Consider the following 26,944-nt stretch of genomic DNA (forward strand, 5'->3'; position numbering starts at 1 on the left):
AAATTATGTCCTTGAGCAATGTAATTTAGCCCCAAAATCACTGTAAAGGCACCTAACAGTGACTCTGGAGATGCCTGTGCCCTTGTCTTAGGAATGTGCACTGTCCTTTTCCTGTCTGTCAAAAACCTGCCCTTTCTTCTAAAGCATGAACCCTCCCTTATCTTAATAAGCTCCCTAATTTTTCTTCACGCTGACTTGTCTTGAAATTATTTTCTGTGGCATCATCAAGGGTCTGCCTTTTCATCAGCGGTGGTCCCTAAGGGAAAAGAGGACTCCCCAGGCTGCCTGTGGCAGTGCTGGGTTGTGTCCCTCTATGTTAGTGAGAAGAGGGTGCACCCAGGCTACACCAGAACCCTGTCTTTGCAGGCCAGGTGGGACTGAACTGTGCCATCCCCTCTTCCTTCCATTTATTTAGTCAATGAGCAAGTTCCATTAGCACAAGTTGCCAGCCTTACTAAGTTCAAGGGTTCTTATCATGGTAGCCAGAGGAATGTTTTCCTGCTTTCAATTATTATGGAATATTTCTCATATTCACAAACCAGTACAATGAAATTTCAACAACCATCGATGAATGGCCAATTTTGTTTTACATATTACTCACTCAATTTACCCCGTCCTTTTTGAGAATTTGAAGTAAATCCTATAACATCTAAGGGTGAGGACATCTTTTCATAGACTGAGAACAGTACTTGAAATCTTCCACATGTGGACTTTTCCAAATATGGTGCCTAGATGCCTTTCTCCATCCCCAGACTCAGGCAAACCAGCCTCTTCTTGCTCCCCCAACATTCTTTCCTAAGGACTTTTGGCTGTGTTCAATGCCCAGAGGGCCTTTTGTTTTAAAGTATTTTTAAAATTTATTTATTTGAGAAAGAGAGAGAAAGAGGCAGAGAGAGGAAGAGGGAGAGAAAGAATGGGCACACCAGGGCCTCCAGCCGCTGCAAATCAACTCCAGATGCATGCGCCCCCTTGTGCATCTGCCTTGTGTGGATCCTGGGGAGTCGCACCTGGGTCCTTTGGCTATGCCGGCAAACACCTTACCCGCTCAGCCAGGCCTCCAGCCCTCCAGGGCTGTCTTTTACTTCTGGCACTCTCCTAGCTCAGGCGGAGTACTCTTGCTTGTGCTGACACTCTACCCGTCAATTCCTTGAGTCCACCAGGCCCAGGCCAGTTCCCTCCCTGGCTGCTCACTCGGTGCCCCTGCTTCTCCTGCAGATCATGTACAAAAGGACAGTATAATCAACCCCTCAGTGCCCACCTCCCTGTTTCAATGATTATCAACTCAGAGCTCATTTGTTTCATTACATGTTTGAGAACAACTTGAATGTTAGATTCTGGTGGAAAAAAAAAAAAAAGCAGAATATGCTGGGTTTGGTGGCACACATCTTTATCCCAGCACTTGAGAGGCAGAGGAAGGAGGACCACCATGAGTTCGAGGCCACCCTGAGACTACATAGTGAATCCTAGGTCAGCCTGGGCTAAAGCAAGACCAAACCAAAAAAAAAAAAGTAGACTATATAGAATCAATACGGTAAATAAATGTGATTTGGTTGCCAAGATACCAAGGGAAATAAGAAAAACACATTATTTATTTTTATTTATTTATTTATTTGAGAGCAACAGACAGAGAGAGAAGAGGGAGATAGAGAGAGAGAATGCGCACGCCAGGGCCTCCAGCTACTGCAAATAAACTCCAGACACGTGCACCCCTTTGTGCATCTGGCTAACGTGGGTCCTGGGGAATCGAGCCTCTAACAGGGGTCCTTAGGCTTCACAGGCAAGCGCTTAACCGCTAAGCCATCTCTCCAGCCCTTAATAAAATATCTTAACCTAATATATCTATAATATTGTCATCCCAATGTTTTAAATGTGAAAGTAATTATTCAAAGTATTTCCACATTCGTTGTACAAAGTCTGTGAAATGCAGTGTGCTTGTTTTGTTTTTGCTTTGCTTGTATTAACAGCAAATCTTGGGCTGGAGAGATGGCTTAGCGGTTAAGCGCTTGCCTGTGAAGCCTAAGAACCCTGGTTCAAGGCTCAATTCCCCAGGACCCACGTTAGCCAGATGCACCGGGGGCGCACGCGTCTGGAGTTCGTTTGCAGTGGCTGGAAGCCCTGGCGCGCCCATTCTCTATCTGTCTCTCTCTCCCTCTCTCTCTCTGTCACTCTCAAATAAGTAAATAAAAAAAAATTAAAAAAAAAAAAACAGCAAATCTCAATGTGAACTAGCCTTTAAAATGGGCTTAACAGCTATAGGTGATCAGTGGTTACTATATGGCAAAAAGTAACCCTAAAACACCCAGCATAACAGAAGCAACAGGTATTTAGCAATATATCTGAAAATATGCAGTTAAAGGCACTGGCAAAAGTTGAAGTGTAGTGTGTTCCTATTGAGCTTCTGCAGGAAATCCACTGATATGAACATAAAGATACCAACAATAGCAATAAGAAGGTTAGATAAGTTCATCTACAAACAAGGGAATAGCTACTGTCTCAACAGTAGGCTATGAAGACATGTGGCTCTCCAGATCTTTTTTATTTATTTGTTTATATTTTAGTTTATTTATTTGAGAGACAGAGAAAGAGTCAGATATATAGAAAGAGGTAGGTATTACAGGGCCTTCAGCTACTGCAAACAAACTCCAAATGCATGTGCCACCTTGCATATCTGGCTTACAGTGATACTGGGGAATAGAACCTGGGTCCTTTGGATTTGCAGGCAAGCACCTTAACTGCTAAGCCATCTCTCCAGCCAGCCCTTGGCTCTCCAGATCTTGATCAAGGCTCCTCAGAGGCTCTTCATTCACAACAAGCAGGGCAGAATGCTGATGTTCTGGGCATACATGCCAATCTAGGTCTTGTTACCAATGAGCTGTGTGGCTTCAGCAGGTTATAATAGACTCTTCTTGGCTTGAGCCATGCCTGACCTGTATTAACTAATTGCCACGCATTCCAATCAAAACTCAGGTGGGTCTGGAGAGATGACCCAGCAATGAAAGGAGCTTGCTTTCAAAGTCTGATGATCTGGTGAAGCTAGATGCACGAAGTGGCACACACACCTGGAGCTTGTTTGCAGTGCCAAGAGGCCTTGTTGTGCTCATTTTCTCTCTCTCTCTCTCTCCTTGCAAATAAATTTTAAAAGAATTTTAAAGGTAAATTCAGCAGCCACAGATTTGTGGGAAAACAAGAGGAAAGTGGGAACTGAGGCTATGGAAAGTAGAGCCATTAGCACAACTGAACTACTTTTTATTTCCCCTGGAGTCTATACAGTCCAAAGTAGAGAAGTTTGGGGTCAGGGGGAAAGAAAGAGGAAACCAAGACTGGCTTTGTGGGTGCTGACTGGAAACCATTTAAAAAAAAAAAAATACCCAATGAAACACCCACTGGCTACAGTTGCCACCACAACCTCCTACTTGGACAACTTGCTCTCCTAGGGAGGGACTAAAAGGTCCCACAGAGAAAAAGGACACCATACATTGAAGCAGGGTAGAAAGACAGGGAAGATTAAGGGCACATGGGAAGGGAAAGAAACCCCTCACTCTGGAATCTGACTGGATGCCAGAAACTTCAACAGAACTGGTAACGTTGCCTGCAGAGAAACAGTGTCTGTCTTCCTAAGGTCATAACCATATTGGCACTCCTCTTTCATCCCTAAATCCAAACAATGCACTACATAAAACCACTTGACAATTTCATCTACAAAAGAAAATCCTTTTAGGAAAACATATAAACCAGTTTATATATTTAAAATTTTTTTAAAAAACATTTTTTAAAATATTTTATTTATTTATTTGAGAGCGACGGAGACAGAGAGAAAGACAGATAGAGGGAGAGAGAGAGAATGGGCGCGCCAGGGCTTCCAGCCTCTGCAAACGGACTCCAGACGCGTGCGCCCCCTTGTGCATCTGGCTAACGTGGGACCTGGGGAACCGAGCCTCGAACTGGGGTCCTTAGGCTTCACAGGCGAGTGCTTAACCGCTAAGCCATCTCTCCAGCCCAAAAAACATTTTTATTTATCTGAGGGAAAGGAAGAGAGAGTTTGGATGTGACAGGGCCTCTTGCCACTGCAAATGAACTCCAGACACATGTGCCACAATATTCATCTGGCTTTATATGGGTACTGAAGAACTGAACCCTGGGCCATCCGGCTTTGCAAGCAAACACCTTTAACTGCTGAGCCATCTCTCCAGCCAACCTTTTTAAAATAAATTTTGAAACTTTGCTTAGTCTCCAAACCTTCCTGGAAATTACATCCTTTAAGCAATATAATTGAAAAGAGCTGAAAATCAAATAGCTAGAGCCACTTTGAAGATACCTAATTGTGACTCCCTTGAGAAGCACCCAGCCGTGTCTTGGGTGAGGAGAATGTACTGTCCTTTTCCCACATGTCTCTCTGATTAAGCACTTAATAAACTCACTAACTTTGCTTTTCTTTGTCTCATCTTGAATTTCTTTTCTTTGCTGAATTAAAGGATCTAGCTACACCTGAGTGGAGGTCCCCAGCAGGGAAGGGAACTCCTTGGGCTGTTGGTGGAAGGGCTGGCCTGCATCTCCCCTGCCCCCACTGACAGGATAACTTGTGGGGAATGATCAGGGGCTGCATTTTCATTTTGGAGCTACCAAGTACTTCAGCTTGCTCCACTGAACTTTTTCAACCAGCTTTTGCAAGCTTTGTTAAAAATTTTCATGTGTGAGTGTGTGTGTGTGTGTGTGTGTGGTGCACATGCATGTCGTGGCAAATGTGTGAAGGTCAGAGGACAACCTTGAGTTGTCTGTGCTCCACTTTCTTTGAGATAATGGTCTCTTGCCACTGAGGATGAATGCCAATCTAGCTGGCTCAGGAGATTCAGATTCTCCAGGCTCCACCTCCCATTGTCCCACTGAGATCACAGAGGCACAAACCAGTTTGTGTCCAGCTTTACATGGGTGCTGGGGAGTCAAACTCAGGTTGACAGGCTTTACAAACAAGCATTTTTTTAAAAAAATTTATGTATTTATTAGAAGGACAGAGAGAGACACAGAGAGAATGGGCGCGTCAGGGCCTCCAGCCACTGCAAACTCCAGACGCATGTGCCATCTTGTGCATCTGGCTTACATGGGACCTAAAGAATCAAACCTGGGTCCTTAGGCTTTGCAGGCAAGGGCCTTAACAGCTAAGCCATTTCTCCAGCCCCAAACAAGTATTTTTAACTATTGAGCCATCTATCCAGGCCCCCAAATAGCTTTTGAATAAAAGAATTAGATATACTAAAACTACATACAGAGAGATGAGTCAAATACAGAAAGAATGTACTTAAACCATGTTCATAGAACAACTAAAATGACATTTATAGAATAATTGATATTTCATTCTCAAAGATTTTTTTAAAATAATGATTATTTTTGTAATATAATATTATTTATTTATTTACTTATTTGAGAGAGAGAGAAGCAGCTAGAAAGAGAATGGGCATACCAGAGCCTCTAGCCACTGCAAATTAACTCCAGATGCATGTGCCTCCTTGTGCATCTAGCTTTATATGAGGACTGGGGAATCAAAACTGGGTCCTTTGGCTTTGCCAGCAATCATCTTAACTGCTGAGCCATCTCTCCAGCCCAAAGAATGATTCTTTCTAAAGGATTTTCAGGGGGAAAAATGAGAAAATAATGAGGAAGTTGAAGTAAACTATCATCGTTCAGGAAAAGAAATGACATATAACAATAAAACCATCTTGGAGGGCAGAAGGGATGGCTTACCAATTAAGGCAATTGCCTGTGAAGTCTAAGAACCACGTTTGATTTCCCAGTACCCATGTAAGCCAGATGCACAAAGTGGCAAATGCTTCTAGAGTTTGTTTGCAATGGCTAGAGGCCCTGGTGCACCCATTCTCTCTCTCTCTGTTTCTCTCTCTGTGTGTCTCTCTTCTCTATCTCTCTCTCTCTCTCTCTCTCTCTCTCTCTGCTTGCAAAACAATAAATAAATATTTTTAAAATCATCTTTAAAAACATTTTGGAGGGGGTCCACCCCACCTCGCGCAGGCATGGGAGCGCCGGCGGCTTCCCGAGGGCAGCGGGGGACCCGGAGGCCCCCTTCACCGAGGGCACCGTCGAGCGGTGGCATCGGAGCCAGCGCGGCCCTTCGCGGGCGGATGCGGGGGCACAGTTGGTTCAATTTTCATTTGTCCACTACAAGTCATTAAGACCAGGCTACAGTCTTCGAGACTAGCTCTCCTAACAGTGTATATTATCCTCAGGTTCATCTGGGGACCATTAGTGGAGCTGGAACAGCGAGACCAACATCTGTGACACCTGGACTCCTACAAGTTCTGAAGTCAATCTTGGAAAAGGAGGGACCAAAGTCACTTTTTAGAGGCTTGGGTCCAAATTTGGTTGGAGTTGCACCATCAAGGGCTGTGTACTTTGCATGTTACTCCAAAGCCAAAGAACAATTTAATGGCATTTTTACTCCAAATAGCAACATTGTGCACGTTTTCTCAGCTGGTTCTTCAGCTTTTATCACAAATACCTTAATGGACCCTATTCGGATGGTTAAAACAAGGATGCAGCTAGAAAGGAAGGTGAGAGGCTGTGGGCAGATGAACACACTCCTGTGTGCCCCGCATGTGTACCAGACAGAAGGTGTCTGTGGCTTCTACAGAGGGCTAACACATGGTTTAGGAGAAGAAAACTGAAAACCTTAAAAAAATTTTTTTGGAAATGAAAACAATAGAGTCAGTAAGAAGTATAATAGATATGGCCATTTCCATGTGTAATTATTGCATGTTAATAAAATGAATGTAATTATAAAAAGGAACCAATGATTTCAAAATAGGCTTGAGAAAATCTAAGACATGAAGTCTAGAGAGTGGACATCTTTAATAACAAGTTGTATTAGTGTAATATATGTGATAAATATAAAACAGACAAAATTTAGGAAAAAGGGGGAGATCACTTAACTGCATTAGTTACCTTTGTGTACCTATGACCAAAATGCCTGATAGAGCAACTTGAAAGGAGAGTTATTCTAGCTCACAGTTTCCATAGTATTTGTCTCTAGTTTCTGAGCCTGTGGGAAGATAGACACCATGGCAACAGGGACATGTGGAGGAGGCGTGTCACCAGCTGGAGATAAGCACTCAACACATGAGCCTGTGATGGACATGTCATATTCAAATCACAACCCTTGAAAAGCTGCTTGTAAAAATCTAGACAATCAGCGGGGAGCACGCCTTTAATCCCAGCAGTTGGAGGCAGAGGTAGGAGGATTGCTGTGAGTTCGAGGTCGCCCTGAGACTCCAGGTCAGCCTGGGCTAGAGTGAGACTCTACCTTGAAAAACAACACAAAACAAAAAAATCTAGACAATCAAGAAACAGTTCAAATATGATGGAGAATGGAATTTCAAAGGGGAAAGTGTCGGGGGGGGGGGAGGGAGGGAATTACCATGGGATTTTTTTTATAATCATGGAAAATGCTAATAAAAATTAAAAAAAAAAAAACAGTTCAAGATTTAAAAACTCGGGAATGGGAAAGCTGTTGCCTTGAATTCTGGTAAGCGTTGGCCCTGATTAAAACATCAAACTAGGGTAAACCATAGCAAGGAAGGTAATTACAGAGAGGAATAATAAATTTCAGGGTTGATCCTGGCAAATGGAAATAATTAACCAGGTAGCTTAGGTTGGATGTCTACACCAAAAGCCACCAGCAGGGGGCCTTCCCTGGAGCAAGCACTAGCTGTGGTTGGTAGTGATCCAAAGGCAGAGATGAGCCAGGCACTGTGGTCTGCCTAGAGAGCCCATGAACTTCCCTTTGTAAAAATTACTTTTCTGGGCTGAAGATTGCTCAGTGGTTAAAGGCACTTGCTTGCAAAGGCTAACAGCCATGGTTCAGTTCACCAGTACCCATTTAAAGCCAGACACACAAAGTGGCGAACGTGTTTTGAGTTCGTTTGCACAGACAGGAGTCTCTGGTATGCCCACACTTATTCATTCTGTCTCTCTGCCTCTCTCTCTTCTTCTTTTCTCTCAAATAAGTTAATTTAGAAAAAGATATCTAAAAAAATTACTCTTCTGCTTAAATTGGCTAGATTGGAATCACAGTTAATCTTGACAGTCAAGTTGACTGGATCAGGAATTTATTTACCAACAGGCCTCTGGGTAGGTCTATGAGGCCATCCCCTGGAAAGAGTAATATACGGAGGAGGAAGTCCCTGCTGCAGTGGGCCACTCCTTCCTGCAGCAGCTCAGACATTAAGAAGTTCCAACTCAGCCGGGCATGGTGGCGCACGCCTTTAATCCCAGCACTCAGGAGGCAGAGGTAGGAGATCGCCATGAGTTCGAGGCCACCCTGAGATCCACAGTGAATTCCAGGTCAGCCTGAGCTTGAGTGAGACCCTACCTTGGAAAACCAAAAAAAAAGAAGTTCCAACTGTTGCCATCTTCCCTTGATGTCAGAACCTAGCTTCTCCAGCCTTCCAATGAGGACTGAAGACCAGTGGCTCCCTAGGAATCTTCCAGGTCTTCAATGCCAAATCAGGACTGGTGAGGCACTTAGCCTTGCGGACTGAGCAGCTAGTGGGTTCTTGGACTTTCTAGTTTGTACACATTAGCCATTGTTGGATTGCCTGTCCATACTGTGTAATCCAAACTAATTAGTCATTGTAATATGTATGCATTCTATCCGTTCAGTTGCTCTAGAGAACCCTGGTGAATACAAGTAGATTTGTTGTTTGTCATTAGGACTAACTGATAACTGCTCAGACAAAATGTTAAAAAGGAGGACTTCTGGATGAGATGATGGCATAGTAGCTATGCCAAAGCAACCTAGGGAGGAAAATAAGCAGAAAAACAGCAAAATACATTCTTCTACCAAAAAGTGAAGGTGTATAAGGAATTATCAACAACAGCAGAGAAACAGGAAAGACTTAGAACCTTCTAGCACGCAGGAAGCACAAAAGCGGCCCACGCTGTGGCACTGGTGGCCCCACTCTGCATGCTCGCCTGGCCCAGTGTGGTGCAGAGCCGCAGGAGCAGAAGCCAGGTGAAGGGATTTTCCACTCACATCAGCCTCATCACAAAGTCAAGAAACCTGAAGGGGAAGACAGCAGGGACCAGCTGAGCAGCTGCTGAAGGAGATCACAAACTGAGCAGCTGAGCAGATCTGGCACAACTCCAGGCACCCTGCAAGCCTCCCCCACCCGACAGTGCTGCAAACCACCAAAGAACTCATCCACCATCGCAGCTACACAGCATCCAGCACAGCTGATCAGAACACCAGATCCAGTGACTCAAGCAGCCTAACCAAGTCCACAGCTCAACAGAGAGGGATCGAGGTGGACACTCAGCATTGCTGAGAATGGAAGCCATTCCAAAAGGTAACAGGGCCTACTTACACAAAGGTAGGTACATAGGCCTCCACTGGAAATGCTGATCTCACCTTCCATGTCAGGGCAGGTTATGTGTTAGATTTGACTGCTGTAGTCTTGGTCAACTTTACTATTCTCAAATAAGCTGTATTTTACTGTTGATTACTGTTGCCTTTGATATTTCCTAATTTATAGGGCCTTTGTCTTTTTCTTCTGTTATTATTGGAGGCAGGAACTCACTTGGGCCCAGACTGACCTGGGACCCATTTCAGACCAAAAATCTCAGCCTTCAAGTTGATAGGATTAAGGGTCTGGAGGAACACACACCCTCAGGGACTTTGGCTTTATTAGATTATCTGTTTGTTTTAGTCCCCACTCTTGCATAAATACTATGTGCTGGTTTTGATTGAATGTGTATATTGCTCAGTTGAATTTTAGAATTTGCCAGTAATTTGCATCACCTAACCTACTAGCATGCTTGCAAAGCAGAAAATTCAACACCTAGGGTCACTTCTGCTATAACTTTGGGAGCAATATAAGAGCCACACCTGGCACCTTAAACTCTTACTCAGAAGATATATAAAGTCAAATTTACACATCTAAGAATACTACAGATTATTAGAAAACCCAAGCATCAAATTAATTCAAGATGCAAAAAAGCTCTATATTATAATACAAGAAGCAAAAAATCAAGACAATACAAGTCCACCAAAAATTATAACCCATCAGAAACACCCTCCAGTGACAGTCAGTGAGATGATGTGCCTGACAAAGACTTTAAAAAATGATTATATCTATGTTCAAAGAAATTAAATTAAAAAATTAAAGGAATCGAAGGAAACAATATCCTGAAGGAATCCCAAAAGAGCACAGGAAACCAACTTAAATGAAATAAGGTCAATACAAGGCATGAGTAAAGAAATAGAAATAATGAAAAAATGCCAGTTAGAAATATTAGAAATGAAGGCCGGGCGTGGTGGCGCACGCCTTTAATCCCAGCACTCAGGAGGCAGAGGTAGGAGGATCACTGTGAGTTCAAGGCCACCCTGAGACCACATAGTGAATTCCAGGTTAGCCTAGACTAGAGTGAGACTCTACCTCAAAAAACAAAAACAAAAAAAAAAAAAAGAAATATTAGAAATGGCCGGGCGTGGTGGCACATGCCTTTAATCCCAACACTTGGGAGGCAGAGGTAGGAGGCCACCCTAAGACTCCATAGTGAATTCCAGATCAATGTGGGCTAGAGTGAGACCCTACCTTGAAAAAAAAAGAGAAAAATAAAGAAAACAAAAATGAAAAACAAAGTTGAATAGAAAATTCTATAGAAAGTCTCACCAATAGAATGGATCAAGAAGAGGACAGACTATCTAAGCTAGAAGACCAGGTGGCAGATCTAATAAGTTCAACAAAGAGAAAGACAAACTAATAGGAAGGCACGAATGGGAAATTCAAGACATTCAGGACACTATGAAGCAATCATAAGTACTCAAGGCAAGGGCTGGAGGAATGGCTTAGCAGTTAAGACGCTTGCCTGCAAAGCCAAAGGACACAGGTTCGATTGTCCAGGACCCACGTTAGCCAGATGCACAAGGGGGCGCATGCATCTAGAGTTTGTTTGTAGTGCCTGGGTGCCCTGGAGTGCCCTTTCTCTCTCTCTCCCTTTCTCCCTTTCTCTATCAAATAAATAAATAAAAATACTAAAAAAAAAAAAAAAAAAGTATTCAGGGCATAGTAGAAGAAGAATTTCACTCCAAAGGCATAGTAGGCATTTTCTACAAAATCATAGAAGTGGGCTGGAGAAATGGTTAAGAAACTAATGTGTGGCTAGGAAGAGATGCAGAGTGGAAAGATAGAAGTGGATATGATGTAGAATGGAATTTCAAAGGGGAAAGTGTCAGGGGGGAGGGAGGGAATTACCATGGGATTGTTTTTTTAATCATGGAAAATGTTAATAAAAATTTAAAAAAAAAAAAGAGGGCCGGGCATGGTGGGGCACGCCTTTAATCCAAGCACTCAGGAGGCAGAGGTAGGAGGATCGCCATGAGTTCAAGGCCACCCTGAGACTACAGAGTTAATTCCAGGTCAGCCTGGACCAGAGTGAGACCCTACCTCGAAAAACCAAAAAAAAAAAAAAAGAAAAAAGAAAGAAAGATAGAAGTGGGAAGTTCAGAAGTCAAGGAGGCAGGCATTGGAGCTTTATCAGCCATTGTGAAGAATATAGTTTTCTCTCAGAATTGTTGAGTCTAGTTTCCTGTCTGGGAAAACACTGGCAAGTTTTCAGCAGAGGACTGTCTAGTCCTGGGCTGGCCTTGAACTCACCATAATTCTCTCCTACCTCAGCCTCCTGAGTGTGGGAATTAAAGGTGTAAGGCAGCAAGTCAGGCTGAGGACTCATCTTATTCTACATTTTCATCTTTCTACAACTGTATTGCAAAGGGGTTGAAGGACACCTAGGCAAACAGAAGAGCTGCAGAAGCATGTCTCATAACATAGGCAAGAGACAATGGTGCCTTAGACCTGGGAGGGTCCATATGGGAAGAAAGAGCCGAATTAAGCAAAAAGGGCAAAGGGGGCTGGAGCGATGGCTTAGCAGTTAAGGCGCTTGTGTGTGAAGCCTAAGGACCCATGTTTAACTCTCCAGAACCCTTGTAAATGAGACACACAAGGTGATGCAAGTACCCAAGGTTGCACATGCGCACAAGGTGGCACACGCATCTGGAGTTCCACTGCAGTGGCTGGAGGCCCTGGTACACCAGTTCTCAATGTGGAAAAAAAAGGGGGGCAAGGAGGGCTGGAGAGATGGCTTAGCAGTTAAGTGCTTGCCTTTGAAGCCTAAGGACCCTGGTTCAAGGCTCAATTCCCCAGGACCCACATTAGCCAGATGTACAAGGGGGCATTTGGAGTTCATTTGCAGTGGTTGGAGGCCTTGGCGGGCCCATTCTCTCTCTCTCTGTCCCCCTCTTCTTCTCTCTGTCTGTTGCTCTCAAATAAATAAATAAAAATAAACAAAAAATTTATTTAAAAAAAGGTGCAAGGGCATGGGGACAAGTATGTGCAATGGACATTGTAATCCACAAACTAGAAGTAACTAAACTCCCCCCCCAAAATAGAAGAGAGACTGTATTATAGTCCATCACTCAATTTTTTCACTTCACAACTTCTATAATGGTTGAAAGCATGTTGTACACAACTCCACGTTTTTGGGTTTGATTACCTAGTACCCATGTAAACCCAGATGCACAAAGTAGCACATGCATCTGGAGTTCATTTGTAGTGGCTTGAAGCCTGGTGCACACATTCTTTCTCTCTCTCTCTCTGTTCAAGAAAAAAAAAAAAATTCCAGGTAGGGTCTCACTCTAGTCCAGGCTGACCTGGAACTCACTATGTAGTCTCAGGATGGCCTCAAACTCACGGCGATCCACCTACCTCTGCTTCCCAAGTGCTGGGATTAAAGGCGTGCGCCACCATGCCTGGCCTTAAAATATTTCTTTAAATAATAAAATCCCAAATTCATAGCGTACCACCACAAATGGTTGCTTACTGGCCTACAAGCTTCAAGTTCTGCCCGCTCTGTAAAAATCCTAATTTGGAGACAACAGACAAAAATGTAAACGTGAGAAACCTCTTATGGAACAAGAGATTGTGGCACAGTCAACTTCTTGCCCCCCAGAGGAGTCTCAGTGAGTCTCCAGTCAGCCTCCCGGGTCGTCAGTCGCTTCTCACCGCCCCACCTGCAGGGGGCGTTCCGCAGCCCTCCGGACGGGGCATGCGCGATCACTGGCAGCTAGACGCCAAGGGACGTTCTTCCGGGTTTGGAGCCAGCAGAACAGCAGTGGAAGCTACCTGCCGCCCGCCGGTCTGGGGCGTGGTGGGCGGGGCTGATGGAGTGGGCGGGGCCCGTGGGCGCCGCTCGGCCCCGCCCCCCTGGGTAGTCTTCTGGGGCGTGTGGGCGTGGCAGAAGTGGGCGGGGCCTGCGCCGCCCCTCGGGACGGCCACCTGGGGCCGGGACCGACCGGGACGGGCCGGGCGCGGCAGGTGCCCTGCGCGGGGAACGTGGAGCGCGAGTGGCGTCGCGCGCCGCGGTGAGTGCGCCACCGTGGAGGCCGCCGCTGCCCCGCCCGCCCGCTCGCTCGCCCGTGGCCGTCCTCCCGGGATCGGAGTCGGCGACTTCGGTGGCGGCGGGGGTTGGCTCCTCTGCGTCCTTCCGTGAGCCTCAGCGGGAGGGCGCCGAAGTCCTCCCGACGGCCTGTGGCGGGTGTGGGCGCCGTCACCCGTACTCTTTGGGGGGGGGGGCGCGGTTCGGAGACCTCGTGCAGCCCGGGGTGGGACGGAGTGGGTGTGTCTCCCTCCGGGCCCACGCGCGGGTCGTGGCGGGGGCCGTCCGCGTCCCTGTGCCGGCGAGGGGCGTTGGGGGACGGCGTGCGCGCGCGCCCACGCGCGGGGCAGAGCGCCTGGCTTGGCGGGCGGCGGCGGCTGATGGTACTTTCTCACCCGGCACAGGTGGCGGTGGCCGGAGGCGAGCGCAGCCCAGGTGCTGGAAAGCCCTGTCCGTCCTCCCGCTGCTGCGCACGATCCGGTAAGGGGATGTTGCTCACATAGATAACGCCCACCCCGGTAGAGGACGCCCGAGACGCCCGCCCGTCTCTCCGGTGCCTTGTGTGTGGAATTTATAGAAACACACTTTTGTATTTGGCAAGGGCTGTGACCGGCGTTCCTCTCTGGGTATCCCCAGAATAGAGTTATGGGGAATTGCCGCTGGGACCCAACTTGGCTGCTGTGAGAAACTGGAGATTAAGAAATTGTGACGAGGCGGAGGTAGAAGGATCGCTGTGAGTTCGAGGCCGGCAGTTCCAGGTCAGCCTGGACTAAAGTGAGACCCTACATGGCGGGGGCGGGGGGAGGGCGGAGGAGGGAAGAACCTGGGACATGACAGAAAAAAGTCATAATGTGAAAGTACAATTTGTAGACCTTCATTGAATCCTGCTTTTAAATTTTATTTGTTTGTGTGTGTGTGTGGGGGGGTGCCACGGTCTCTTGTTACTGTGAAAGAATTCCCTATACATGAGCCACCTCATGCATCTGGCTTTATGTGGCTTCTGGGGAATTGAACTCCAGTCCTTAGGCTTTGCAGGCAAGCACCTTAACTGCAAGGGTCAAGTCTCCAGACCTAAATCTTGCTTTTGATGAGAGAAACTTTTTTTTTTTTTGTTTTTTGGAGATAGGAGCTTGCTCTAGCCCAGGCTGACTTGGAATTCACTCTGTAGTCTCAGGGTGGTTTCAAACTCACCATGATCCTCCTACCTCTGCCTCCCAAGTGCTGAGATTAAAGGCGTGGGCTACCACGCCAGGCAAGAACATGTTTTTTTGTGTTTTTTTTTTGTTTTGTTTTTTTTTTTTTTTGGTTTTTCGAGGTAGAGTCTCACTCTGGTCCAGGCTGACCTGGAATTAACTCTGTCATCTCAGGATGGCCTTGAACTCATGGCAATCATCCTACCTCTCCCTCCCGAGTGCTGGGATTAAAGGCATGCGCCACCACGCCCGGCTCGATGTTGTTTTTGTTTTTTTTTAATTTGTTATTTTTTGGGGGGGGGAGGTTATTTCTGTAGACCAGGCTGACCTGGAACTCACTTCGTAGCCCAAGATGGCCTTGAATTTACAGTGAACCTCCTCCCTCAGCCACCCCAGTACTGAGAGTACAGATGTGCCAACTGCACAAGCTAGAGGTTTTCAGGATTTTTTTGGGGGGGGGAGGGTAGCAATTTTGTCTATCCATTTGCAAACAAAGAGACAGGGAGGGAATGGACACTCCAGGCCCTCTTGTTACAGCAAATGAACTCAAGATGCATGCACCACTTTGTGCCTCTGGGTTTACATGGGCATTGGGGAATTGAGCTCAGAGCTCAGGCTGTTGACTTTTCAAGCACTTTTAACTACTCTCCATCCCCAAAAGAACATTCTTGAAATTGAGATAATGGAGGAAATTTGTACTTGTTATTTGATGAATATTAATTTTGTTTAGTTTTAGTAAGGGTGCCATTTAGAAAACAACTGATCTTGGGGTCTGGAGGGATTGTTTAGTGGTTAAGGCACTTGCCTGCAAAGCCAAAAGGCCTAGGTTCCATTCCCCAGGACTCACGGAAGTCAGATGCACAAGGTGGCACATGCGTCTGGAGTTTGTTTGCAGTGGGCAGAGGCCCTGATGTGCCCATTCTCTCTGTCTCTCTTTCTCTGTCAAATAAATAAATAAAAATAAAGTTTAAAAAATGATCTTAGCAGGGTATGTTGGCCCATGCCTTTAGTCCCAGCACTTGGGAAGCAAAGGTTAGAGGATCACTGAGTTCAAGACCACCCTGAGACTATATAGTGATTTCCACGTTAGCCTGGGCTAGAGCGAGACCCTACCTCAAAAAACAAAACAAAAAATTGATCTTGCCAGACACACTGGAGGCAGCGGTAGGAGGAATGGTGTGAGTTTGAGGCCAGCCTGGGACTATATAGTGAATTCCAGGTCAGCCTGGGCTAGAGTGAGACTACCTCGAACAACAATTAAAAAAAAAAAAAAGGTCTTTTTTGTGTTACTGACTGAAATTGAAATAAATTGGGGATATGCTTCAAAATAACCCAATTTGGGGGAGCACTGAGCCGTGAATTGTCAGTACTTGAAGCTAGATATCAGGCATGGTAGTTCTTACACTGTTGTTTCCATTTTGTGTATGTTGGACATTTCTCCTTAAAAGTAGCACCACTTTTTTTAAAAAAAGAATATAAGTTGGATACTTAAGGTGATTCTGTGCTCAAAGCCCTCCACACATTCTCATTTTTCATAAGTTGAATGTGAAGGCTGCCTCTGCATAGTGCATAGAAAGTCTGCCCCTCCTCCCTCTTGAGGGTAGTAGGATGAAGGGACAGGGTGTTTGCTGAGGGTGTCTAAGCGGAGTGGATCAGGCTGATGCAGGTGGGAGCTGGGTCAGCTATTTCTGTACAAAGGGTATTAGCAAGCCTGGGGGTTGTGTTGCCTGTTGCCTCCAGTCAGGCGGGTTGTATGAAATGTGTTAGCACTTTTCCCCAATTGCTCAAATCCCTTCCGAGTTACACTCAGCAAAAACACCAAGGCTGGGGGTGGGGGGAGGTGTAGCTTGGTGATAAGACTGCTTGCTTGGCATGCTCCAGGGCCTGGGTTGGACTCCCCATAAAAGAAACCACAGCAGTGATCATACATGTATCCACTTAGGATTTGTATATGCTTCTGGAAGCAATGTATGTGTCAGAAGGTTTACACAAGAATAAGGACTGCGTAAGATGAGTGGAGAACTACTGAATCTTTGGAAAAGACCTGTTTTCCTTTGCTTCAGGGATAATGATATAAATATTTAGCAAAGAACTGGCTCCTAGCCGAGTATGGTGGTGCACACCTTTAATCCCAGCTCTTGGGAGACAGAGGTAGGAGGATTGCCATGAGTTTGAGGCCACCCTGAGACAACATAGTGAATTCCAGGTCAGTCTGAGCTAGAGTGAGATCCTTCCTTGAAAAAACAAAACAAACAAACAAACCAAAAAAAACTGGTTCCAAAAATGTTTGTGTGGTAGACACTGTTCTCTTCCTTTCTAAGAATCTTGCATTGATGGGGAGGGTAATATTTATATATTCATCCAAATTGTTTATTTTTCCCTTCAGGATTTATCTTATAATTTCTACTGATTCTCTCGTGCTTGATTGATAATTTGTGAAAATATTGACTTTAAGAGGGAACTTGTTGAAGTTCATGGCAGGGAGGAAGGCAGGCACACCCTGAAAGGTAAATCCACAATTTTAGTAACTTCACTGCAATTGAATTTAATGCTTTTCTGAGAATTGGAATGTTGCAGGTTCAGAGCAGAATTATCTTGGCCTGTTAATACATTCCAAAAGGTTTTGCCTTGGGGCTGGAGAGAGGGCTTAGTAGTTAAGGTGCTTGCATGTGATGCCTAAGGACCAGGTACTATTTCCCAGTACCCACATAAGCCAGATGCACAAGGTGGTACATGCATCTGGAGTTCATTTGCAGTGGCTAAAGACCCTGGATCACCCATTCTCTCTCCCCTCTCCCTCTTTTTTTTTCCCTCTCTCTCCCCAATAAATAAATAAATAAAACAAAATATATTGAGGAATGTTAGTTTTGCAGGGCATGGTGGTGCATGCCTTTAATCCCAACACTTTGGAGATTGAGGTAGGAGGATTGCTATGAGTTTGAGGCCAGCCTGAGACTACATAGTAAATAACAGATCTGCCTGGGTTAGAGGGAGATCTTACCTCAAAAATAAATAAATAATAAAGAATAAATAAATAGATAAAAGAACGTTAGGTAAGATACAAGGTGGGAAATGAGTGGCTATTAAGCAGACTAAACATAGCCTAGTCTGCAAAACTCCAGATCACTACAATCATGAAGGTCTAATTAGTCAATTGGCCCTCTAGAATCTTTACCATAGTTGTGTGTGTGTGTGTATTTGGGAAGGGGACTTCATTTCACAATACTTCAGTGAAATTGCTTGGCATATGGTTATGATTTCATTATATAAATTAAAAAAAAAGTTGGAACTATTGGTAGCCACTTAAGTCCATAAACCCACCACCTCAGTTTCCCTGAATTCCAAGAAATTAAGAAATAGAAATTAGTAATGGAAAATGGATTTATTTACAGTTTAGCCAAAATGGGATGGGGACTGTTTGTAATTTCCACCTTTACTGCCAATTTATAGAAAGCTGTGAGGCACAGGCTGGCACATACGTAAAGTTAGTTGTGAAACAGGTTAGCCAGTCCTGTCCTAGGAGGAAGGGGACCAAGGGGCCTCCTTTGTCTCCTTTTACTTGAAACAAAGACAAACGTCTCAGAGCTCTTCTCAGCCCATGAAAGGCTCTTTCCCCCTCGGTCCATTCTTTTGGTGATCTGTGTCTTTAAAGGTTACAGTGAGGCTCAGACTCCTGAAATGCCTGGTAAGCACACACTAACTTTGCAAGTGAAAAAGATGTCAGCCAAAGAGAGAGAAACAAGTACCTCTTTTTAGATTGTCATCTTCTCAGAGCTTTGGGAAATTAGTTACACAACTGTTCCTCCTCAGCTTCCTCTGGTTTCTTAAAAAGAGCACATGAAAAGAGAAACTTGCCCATCCCTCAGTGACCAGGGAGTAGCCCAATGTCTGATTTTTTCTGTTAGAGTCTGGTGCTATTGGCGTACACAGAGCTGGTTGCTAAAAGCCATTTTAAGGAATTATCACTAACTTGCCACCATCCCCCACTTGTGTTATTGAGAGAATAAAATCATTAGAAAGGCAAATTGATATCTTGTTGGCCTAGAAACCAGAGGAAAGGGTGTTGACAACCAAATCAACAGTGTTCTACATTTGTACCCATGGCTCTCATCCATGTCACCTCCTCCCCAACTGCAAGGTGGAACAACACCATGGAAGGTTCTTTTGGCTTTTAACAGGGTAATGTTGAAGTCTGAAGGGGCTAAGACTTGGCTACAAGTCTCTTTTTCTTTTCTTTTCTTTTCTTTCTTTTTTTTCTTTTATTTTTTTATTTTTATTTTTTGGACACAGGAGGGTTTTATGCAGCTCAGGCTGGCCTCAGATTTGGTTTGCAGCCACAGATAACTTTGAATTTCTGATCCTCTGGCCTCTACATTCCATGTGCTGAGATTACAGGCCTGTGTCACCATACCCAGTTGTAGGTGGTGTTGAGACTTCAAGAACGCTAGGCAGGTACTCTACCAACAGAGCTAGTCCCTAGCCCCTCAAATTATTTTTTCAAAGGTACATCAGAAGGAAATTAAACATTTACTAAGAATTCATGGTTGTCTTAATATATATTTTGTGTGCTCTTTTTTTGAGACAAGGCCTCTCCTGTAGCCCAGGATGGCCAATAACTTTGCCTGCCTCTCAAGTGCCACACGAATGCTCTGTTTTTCTTGTTTTCATTATTTTTCTTCTTAAAATTTATTTTTGTGGTTGTGTGTATAGGCATGCCAGGATCTCTTAGTGCTGTAAATGAAAGTATCACTTCACATCTGGCTTTATGTGGGTGCTAGATAATTGAACTCAGGCTAATAGGCTTTGCAAACAAGTACTTTAATCATTGAGCAATCTCTCCAGTCCCCTTCTTTTGAGACAAGGTCTTACTCAGTAGCTCATGCTGGCCTCCAACTTCTGGGTGATTTTCCTTCCTCGCCTTCCCACATGCTAGAATTACAAGCATGAGTCACCATGCCCATCTTCATACATATGTTCTTAATTCTCACAAATCTCTACAAACATTGGATATTTTAGCCCATTTTGCAGAAGGGAATTTGATTTAAAAAGGTTACTTGTGTGTGGTGGCATATGCCTTTAATCCTAGCTCTCAGGAGGCAGAGGTAGGAGGATCTTGTAAGTCCGAGGCCACCCTGAGACTACATAGTGAATTCCAGGTCAGCCTGGGCTAGAGTGAGAACCTACCTGAAAAAACAAAAATTTTTTTAAAATTTAAGAATATTTAAAAAATGGGAAAGTGTGGGGGTGGGGAGGGAGGGAATTACCATGGGATATATTTTATAATCATGGAAAATGTTAATAAAAATTAAAAAAAAAAGAATATTTAAAACAAAAAAAAGCAAATATGTCCAATAACCCCAGGTTCATCTTCAGGGATATAACACAAGTAGAGGACTTAGAGCTGAGGCAGGAAGTAAGTATGAGTAATTCAGCAGTTCTGGCCAAGGCGTGGGCTGGTGGAAGCACCTCAGTTCTGGTTCTGCAAGGTGGACCCAAGATATTGCTATCGCTGTCATCACTTGAGGGGAGCAGTGTGGTTCCGCCCACATGGTCAGTTCTGCTCCAGGTACATCCTTGTCCGTTGTAGACTACTGCTGTTATCTGGGCTCTGAGGATCCCTGTTCTTAAAACAGGTTTTAGGACAATGACTTGTTTTTGTGCATTCAACCACAGGGCATGCGATGGTTGGGTAGACAGACATTCCTTGAGTAATCAATATGCCTGTGTAGAGTCAAGCAGGAGTCTTAAGCCATAGTGAAAGAGACAGACAGAATGAAGGCAGATACCAGACTTCCACCTTGCATTTAGTTACCTTGTGGCCCCAAGCGAAGACTATGCCTTTTAGCAAAGGCAGTTTCTAAGTATTTGTTATAGTAGAGCCAAGATTCCAACTTGGCTCTGTGAGACCTGAGGCCTTCACTATTTCCAGCCTTTCTATAGCTGTCCACTATCTTCCACAGGCATGAGAGCTGCATACCCAAGAGCTGGCTGGTTAGTGCAGACAAACTTTTCTCTACACTCCATCCTGACGACATACTGGGAGCATGGACCACAGATGATTTGCCAAGCCAACATAGAATCGAAAGAAAACTGAGCCCATATTTAAAAATCAAGATTTTTAAAAAGTTCTACCCCCAAGAATTCCAGAAGGTGGGACTGAGGTGGCCCCTCTCTAGAGAAAGGTTGTATATTCCAGTTTGCTCTGGTCTTCCCTGTTCCGTAGGATGTCCTCCATTCTTGAGGTTATGCTGTCCTTTCTCTTACAATGTGTCAGAAGAGGACAACACAAAGAGATCTATCTGTGAAGGGAGCAGCCCCATGTTTTTGACAGTGGGAGTAGATAGAGTGTTACAGAATGAGCAGGCGAGTTCAGGGATCCACAAAGAAAGGCTTTCCTCCTGGAGGGAACACACCTGTGACCATCAGGGAGTCCCTCAGCCTTCAGTCTGCCTTGTCCTCCACCAGCTCCCAAATCTCCACTGGGAAGCTTTGACTTCCTGATTTGTCTTTCCAGGTCAGACGAGATCGGGTGCATTCAGGGTGGTATAGCTGTAGACCATGATGCTTTTCTGTTTCTAGATGGCTTGATTCCAGATTTGGAGCCAGAATGATAAAAGTCATTTTCTTCCACACACTTGTTTGTGTCACATGCATCCAGGACACATAAAACTAGCCAAGTAAATACATGCATGTAATCCCAGCACTTGGGGATAATGAGGTGGAAGGATTTCAAGTTGCAGTCCTGCTTGAGTGATGTAGAAAGATCCACTGAGGTGGTATTAAAACAGTCTTGTAGGGCTGGAGAGTTGACCCACTTAGGCACTTTGCTGCAAAGACTATGACCCAGATTCAATTCCCTAGTACCTATGGAAAGCCAGATGCACAAAATAGTGCATCCATCTGGAGTTCATTTGCAGTGGCTAGAGGCCCTGGCACACCTATTCTCTCACCCCGCCCCCCCCCCATCTCTCTCTCTCTCTCTCTCTCCCCTTGCAAATGAATAATATCAAAACACAAAACAAAACAAAACAAAACAACAGCTGGGCATGGTGGTGCACACCTTTAATCCCAGCACTTGGAAGGCAGAGGTAGGAGGACTGCTGTGAGTTCAAGGCCACACTGAGACATAGCAAGGTCCAGGTCAGCCTGGGCTAGAGTGAGACCCTACCTTGAAAAAACAAAACAAAACAACAACAACAACAAAAACAGTCCTGGCTGAGCATGATGGTGTACAGCTTTAATTTCAACACTCCAGAGGCCAAGGTTGGAAGATCACTATGAGTTGCCTGAGGCCAGCCTGAGACTACATAGTGAATTGCAGATCAGCCTAGGCTAGAATGAGGCCCTACCTTGAGAAACAAAACAAAACAGAAAGCCAACAACAGAGACAGTCCTGTAATCCCAGCAGCACTCAAGGGTGAGATTGAAGAATAAGTTCAAGGCCAGCCTGGGTTATACAGCACCCATCTCAAAAACCAAAACAAAAGTAAGCATATTAAACAAGTACTAAGTTGCTCAGTGGTAGGATGCACACCTAGAATCCTTTAGGCTGGGAATTTGATTCCCAGTACTAGAATTTTCTTTTTAAAGACCAACCAAAGATAAGTGGAGAGAATTTTGTCCTTTTAGGAAATAAAAAGGCTTGGCTTTCTATGCAGCTGTGTCTGGGTCAGAAGAACATGATTTAGGTTCTCATTTTCCCTCTAAAATCTCCCAAATCAGATACCATGTAAGTAGAAAGATGGTGTGATGGTTAATCTCTATTGTCAACTTGATTGGATCTAAAATCATCTAGGAGACAAATCTCTGGGCATGTCTGTGAGTGAGGTTATAGATTAGGTTAACCAAGGTGGAAGACCCACCCTAACTGTGGGTGGCACCATTCCTTGTGATGTGATCCCAGACAGTAAGAAGGACAAAGCCAGCTAAGCCTTCAGCTCTCCACTTCTTGACTAGACACAGTGTGACCAGCTGCCTCAGGCTCCTGCCGTCAGGTCTTCCTCACTGTGGTGGACTGTGCCCCCTGGAACTATGAGCCCAAATCTGCCCTTCCTCCCTTATGCTGCTTTGCTTTGTATGTTTGGTCCAGCTGCAAGAAAAGTAAGTAAGGCCTATGGGTCTCGTGCTCCTTGTGGCCTCAGCCTTACTCTAGGAAGCAAGTAGATCCCAAGGCTATGCTTCAGCTACCTGGAGATGCCCTGAACTGTACCTAGGCATTCTGATGGTTCCTCAGGACTTGCCAAGATCCCCATTACTAGCCAGGCATGGTGGCACACACCTTTAATCCCAGCACTTGGGAGGCAGAGGTAGGAGGATCACCATGAGTTCAAGACCCCCCTGAGAATACAGAGTGAATTCAAGGTCAGCCTGGGCTAGAGTGAGACCCTACCTCGAAAAACCAACCAACCAACCAAACAAAAGATGCCTTTTATTGCTCTGCCCGCCTCACCATCACTCTTGCTAATGACTTCTGCTTCTACACACTGCATAGATGTGGATCCTATCAGATGGTGTGCTCTACAGGGGGGAGGAGATGAGGAGCCTGTATGCAGCCAGCTCTCCAGGGGCTTCTGCAGTACACATCTAGGGTGACTTAATTTCCTCATCTTGAAATTCTCTGTTAAGGATCATGGGCAGGACATTCTCTCCTCTGCCCGCATCTAGAACAGCATTGTGGCAGAAGTTCTGTTTCGGTGGTTGTTTCCTTGCTGGAGTCGTCAGTTTTAGCCTTTGAATTGAGCAACCACAAAAATGGTTTTGAGGAAAATTCAGGTGCTAGTATGAGTTCTTTGTCACTGGAACTGTCACTCTAGGTGTGGGTACGTGCAAGAGCTGGGCTTGGTGGCTCATGCCTGTAATCCTCCAGATTGAGTTCCAAATTAACCTGGACTAGAGGGATTCCCTGCCTCCAAAACAAAACAACACAAAGAGCTGCAAGTGGGATGCCTTGTTTAGACTAAAAGGAGTAAGTTGAGAGACATGTGTTCTATAAATGACAGGCCAGCAGGCTGATTGTATCCTTCCAGGACTCTGAGACCCAGGTCTATGGGTGTACCCTCCCTTACATAGTTCCAAAACTCTGGCCATGAACATGACTGATGCTGGCTGAAGCACACAAAGGCAAGGCAAGCCATCTTGAGTGTGAACATTCCTGACATCTGACTCCTTTTTTTTTTTTTGAGATTAAAAAAAACAAAAAATTATTTGCTAGCCGGACATGGTGGCGCACATCTTTAATCCCAGCTCTCGGGAGGCAGAGGTAGGAGGATTGTCGTGAGTTCAAGGCCACCCTGAATCGACATAGTTAATTCCAGGTCAGCCTGGACCAGTGAGACCCTACCTCAAAAAACGAAAAACAGGCAGACCTCCCGGCTCAGCTCGAGCAAGCGGCGCGGGCGGCGGCGGCGGTAAAATGTCAGTGCCGGGACCTTACCAGGCAGCTGCAGGGCCTTCCTCTATGCCTACTGCACCCTCGTCCTATGAAGAGACAGTGGGTGTAAACACTTCCTACCCAACGCCTCCAGCCCCTGTGCCTGGGCTGGCCACGGGGCTCATCACAGGTCCAGACGGGAAGGGCATGAACCCGCCTTCGTATTATACCCAGCCAGTGCCAGTCCCCAACGGCAACGCAATTGCCGTGCACACGGTGTACGCGCAGCAGCCCGTCTTCTACGACCGCCCCGTCCAGATGTGCTGTCCTTCCTGCAGCAAGATGATCGTGACCCAGCTGTCTTACAATGCCGGTGCCCTCACCTGGCTTTCCTGTGGGAGCCTCTGTCTACTGGGATGCATAGCGGCTGCTGTTTCATCCCGTTCTGCGTGGACGCCCTGCAGGACGTGGACCATTACTGCCCCAACTGCAAAGCTCTCCTGGGCACCTACAAGCGCTTGTAGGACTCCACCGGCTGTAGGAGAGATGCGTGTCACCGGAAGTCACCTGACCCTTGCCATGCCTGCCCCAGGAGAGGCTCCGCTCCCGGAATCTCACCTCTCCATGGTCTCCACCTCCTTGTCTTCTTTGGGGGGAGAAAAATGTCACAAAAGTTACAAGCCTCCAAACCCCAAAATTGCTGCTTGGAGTTGTACATGGGACATGCAAAGACATTGACCTTGAGTGTTGGTTCAAGAGTTTTCCTGTCTACCTAAGTCACCCTAACTAACTGTAATTGCTGCCCCCTTTGCATATCCTGGGGTTCACCACTGGCTGGGCTCCTCTTCTGCTCAGTGGGCCTTTCCGGTGGTGGTCTCAAACCTAGAAGCCACAGTTTGCCTTATTTTTGAGACTTCTGCCCCAACCGTGGCAGAACCAGTCTTTTAGCACCTGTGATTTTTTTTTCCACCTTTCCCTATCTGTGAAGACAAATAATTCTTGCCTTAAAGACTTTATATGGGCTTGGCTCTTAGATTCTGTAACTGCAGACGTTAGCGCTCACACTCACTTTAATTTCTTAATTTTTTAAGTGAATGGAAGGGTTGTTGACGCCCACCAGGCACGTATCTATGAGGTCATACATGCAGAATAAAAGAAAACTGGGGCCGAGTTTAACCACTGTCGTTTGCGGTCTAGCAACACAGTAATAATGAAGGGATCCCCCACCCCATGCCGTCATTGCGTTCAGTTGTCAGCTTTTCTCGGTCTTACACATTTATGAATAGTGTAATTTTGTTTTTTTAAGATGGAATCTCATTTTGTGGTTCAGGCAGGCCTGGAACTCCTGGACTCAAGTGATCCTCCTGCTGCAGCCTCCCAAATAGCTGGGACTTCAAGTGTATGTGTCTGCACCCAGCTCTTTCCTTTTTCTTTGACAGAAAAAGAATGGGGACCTCCCATCCACTGCCTGTACCATGTCTATGTGGGGACCCTTTGGGGTTCCTAGTGGTGTGAGCAGGGATGCCTGTGTAGATCCCTGCCATGGCGCCTCTGAGAACTTGAGCATCAGAACTGCCTAAAGAGCACTGAGGTCTAATTTCTATCTTTTCAGCAATAGAGCTTGTGGTATCAGACCCGTCAGAGGGTGCCAACGGCAAACCCAGAGCTTTTTCTAGGTTGACCCCTGTGTCCTCTTTAAAATGGACACAGAGCCCGCCCCCCTATCAGAAGGCCCTGATTCCGTACAAAACCCACACCAGGGAGTTCTGTGAATCAGTGTGAAGTCAGACTTGGACCTTGAACAAAAGTCCATATATGGGTCGAGAGGAAAGTCGCCCTGTTGACGCAGCCCTTCACACGTTATTCTGGAAGTGTTAGCCGTTACGATTTTGGCAGTGAATTATGGATACCCACATCTCACTTTGCTGTTATCTGCTTTTAAACAAATAAAGCTTGGGGTTCACTCGGAAAAAAAAAAAAATTATTTGCTGTGGGGGGGGGCATGGGCATGCTAGAGCCTCCAGCCCCTGCACATGGACTCCACGTGCATGTTGCACTTTGCACATTGTGCATTTGGCTCCACATGGGGACTGAGGAATTGAAGGCAAGTGCCTTAACCGCTGAGCCATCTCTCCAGCCCCTGACTTCTGATTCTTTACCACCTCCCTGAGTGACGGTGACTTCTTCACATCCACTTGAACAGTAATGCCTGCCCCTTAAGGTTGTGAGATTTCAATGAGAAGAGCCTTTCACAGTGCAGCATGGGATAAGATTCCTTTTGGGGTTTTACTGTTGATGGAGCTGCCACCTGTACTTCGTTTGAGGGACAGATTTCACCACCATCACCACCTCTCACACATGTGTGTGTTTCTAGGTCTGACTTCACTTTTTTTTTTCAGAAATTTGAAATTTATTATAAACATTTCCAGATTAGAAACTGGTTTTGTGTGAAGACTCTGAAACTTTTAGAACTGTATGTAAGATAAGCTTATTATAGTGTATTTCACTCTCCAACACTGCAAGTTAGATCTAAAAGGAAGTCTAAATTGCTTCATAGAAAACCAGTGAGCATAAAAATATCTGACACCAAACTAAACTAAACCCAACCAAAACATAGATTCTGCAAAGTGTTAATGCTCCAATTTAAAGTAAGTGGTCTCCTAAGGGAAAATAATTCCATCACAGCAATTTGACAAAAGGCAGAGCCACTCTCATAAAGGGAAATAATATGTAAGAAAGATGTAGTGATGCTTTCAGAAAGTATAATTTTCATATTGAAAAACAAGCATGCTAAATACTTTGTGCTCACTGTCAGAAATTGAAGTACCTCTTGACATAGGATAAGTGGCATGCGTATCATGAAACCAAGCTCCTCAAGTATTTTTCAGTTTAATCCCAGGAGAATCAATTAAAGAGCTTCAAAAGCCAAAGACAGACTGGTCCC

At 45.3% G+C, this 26,944-nt stretch overlaps 1 protein-coding gene and 2 pseudogenes across 3 annotated transcripts in view; all 3 read left to right on the top strand.

Moving 5' to 3' along the window:
• The window catches only part of LOC101617092, a 48,897-nt pseudogene extending 42,226 nt beyond the window's left edge, over positions 1-6,671 (top strand).
• A 6,729-nt stretch (positions 6,672-13,400) lies between these two features.
• Gpr160 (G protein-coupled receptor 160) overlaps positions 13,401-26,944 on the top strand; it is a 52,957-nt gene continuing 39,413 nt past the window's right edge. Inside the window, exons 1-2 of one of the 3 annotated variants that reach the window (XM_045130350.1) lie at positions 13,403-13,423; positions 13,842-13,917. The gene's annotated coding sequence lies outside the window, so the exon portion shown is untranslated. Of the gene's footprint in view, positions 13,424-13,841; positions 13,918-13,944; positions 14,196-26,944 lie in introns of those variants that run through there. The other 2 variants (XM_045130352.1, XM_045130351.1) reach the window with 2 other exon arrangements.
• Positions 23,881-24,636, top strand: LOC101601595 (annotated as a pseudogene).

Source organism: Jaculus jaculus, chromosome 11 (assembly GCF_020740685.1).
Source record: "Jaculus jaculus isolate mJacJac1 chromosome 11, mJacJac1.mat.Y.cur, whole genome shotgun sequence".
In the NCBI taxonomy this organism is placed as follows: domain Eukaryota; kingdom Metazoa; phylum Chordata; class Mammalia; order Rodentia; family Dipodidae; genus Jaculus; species Jaculus jaculus.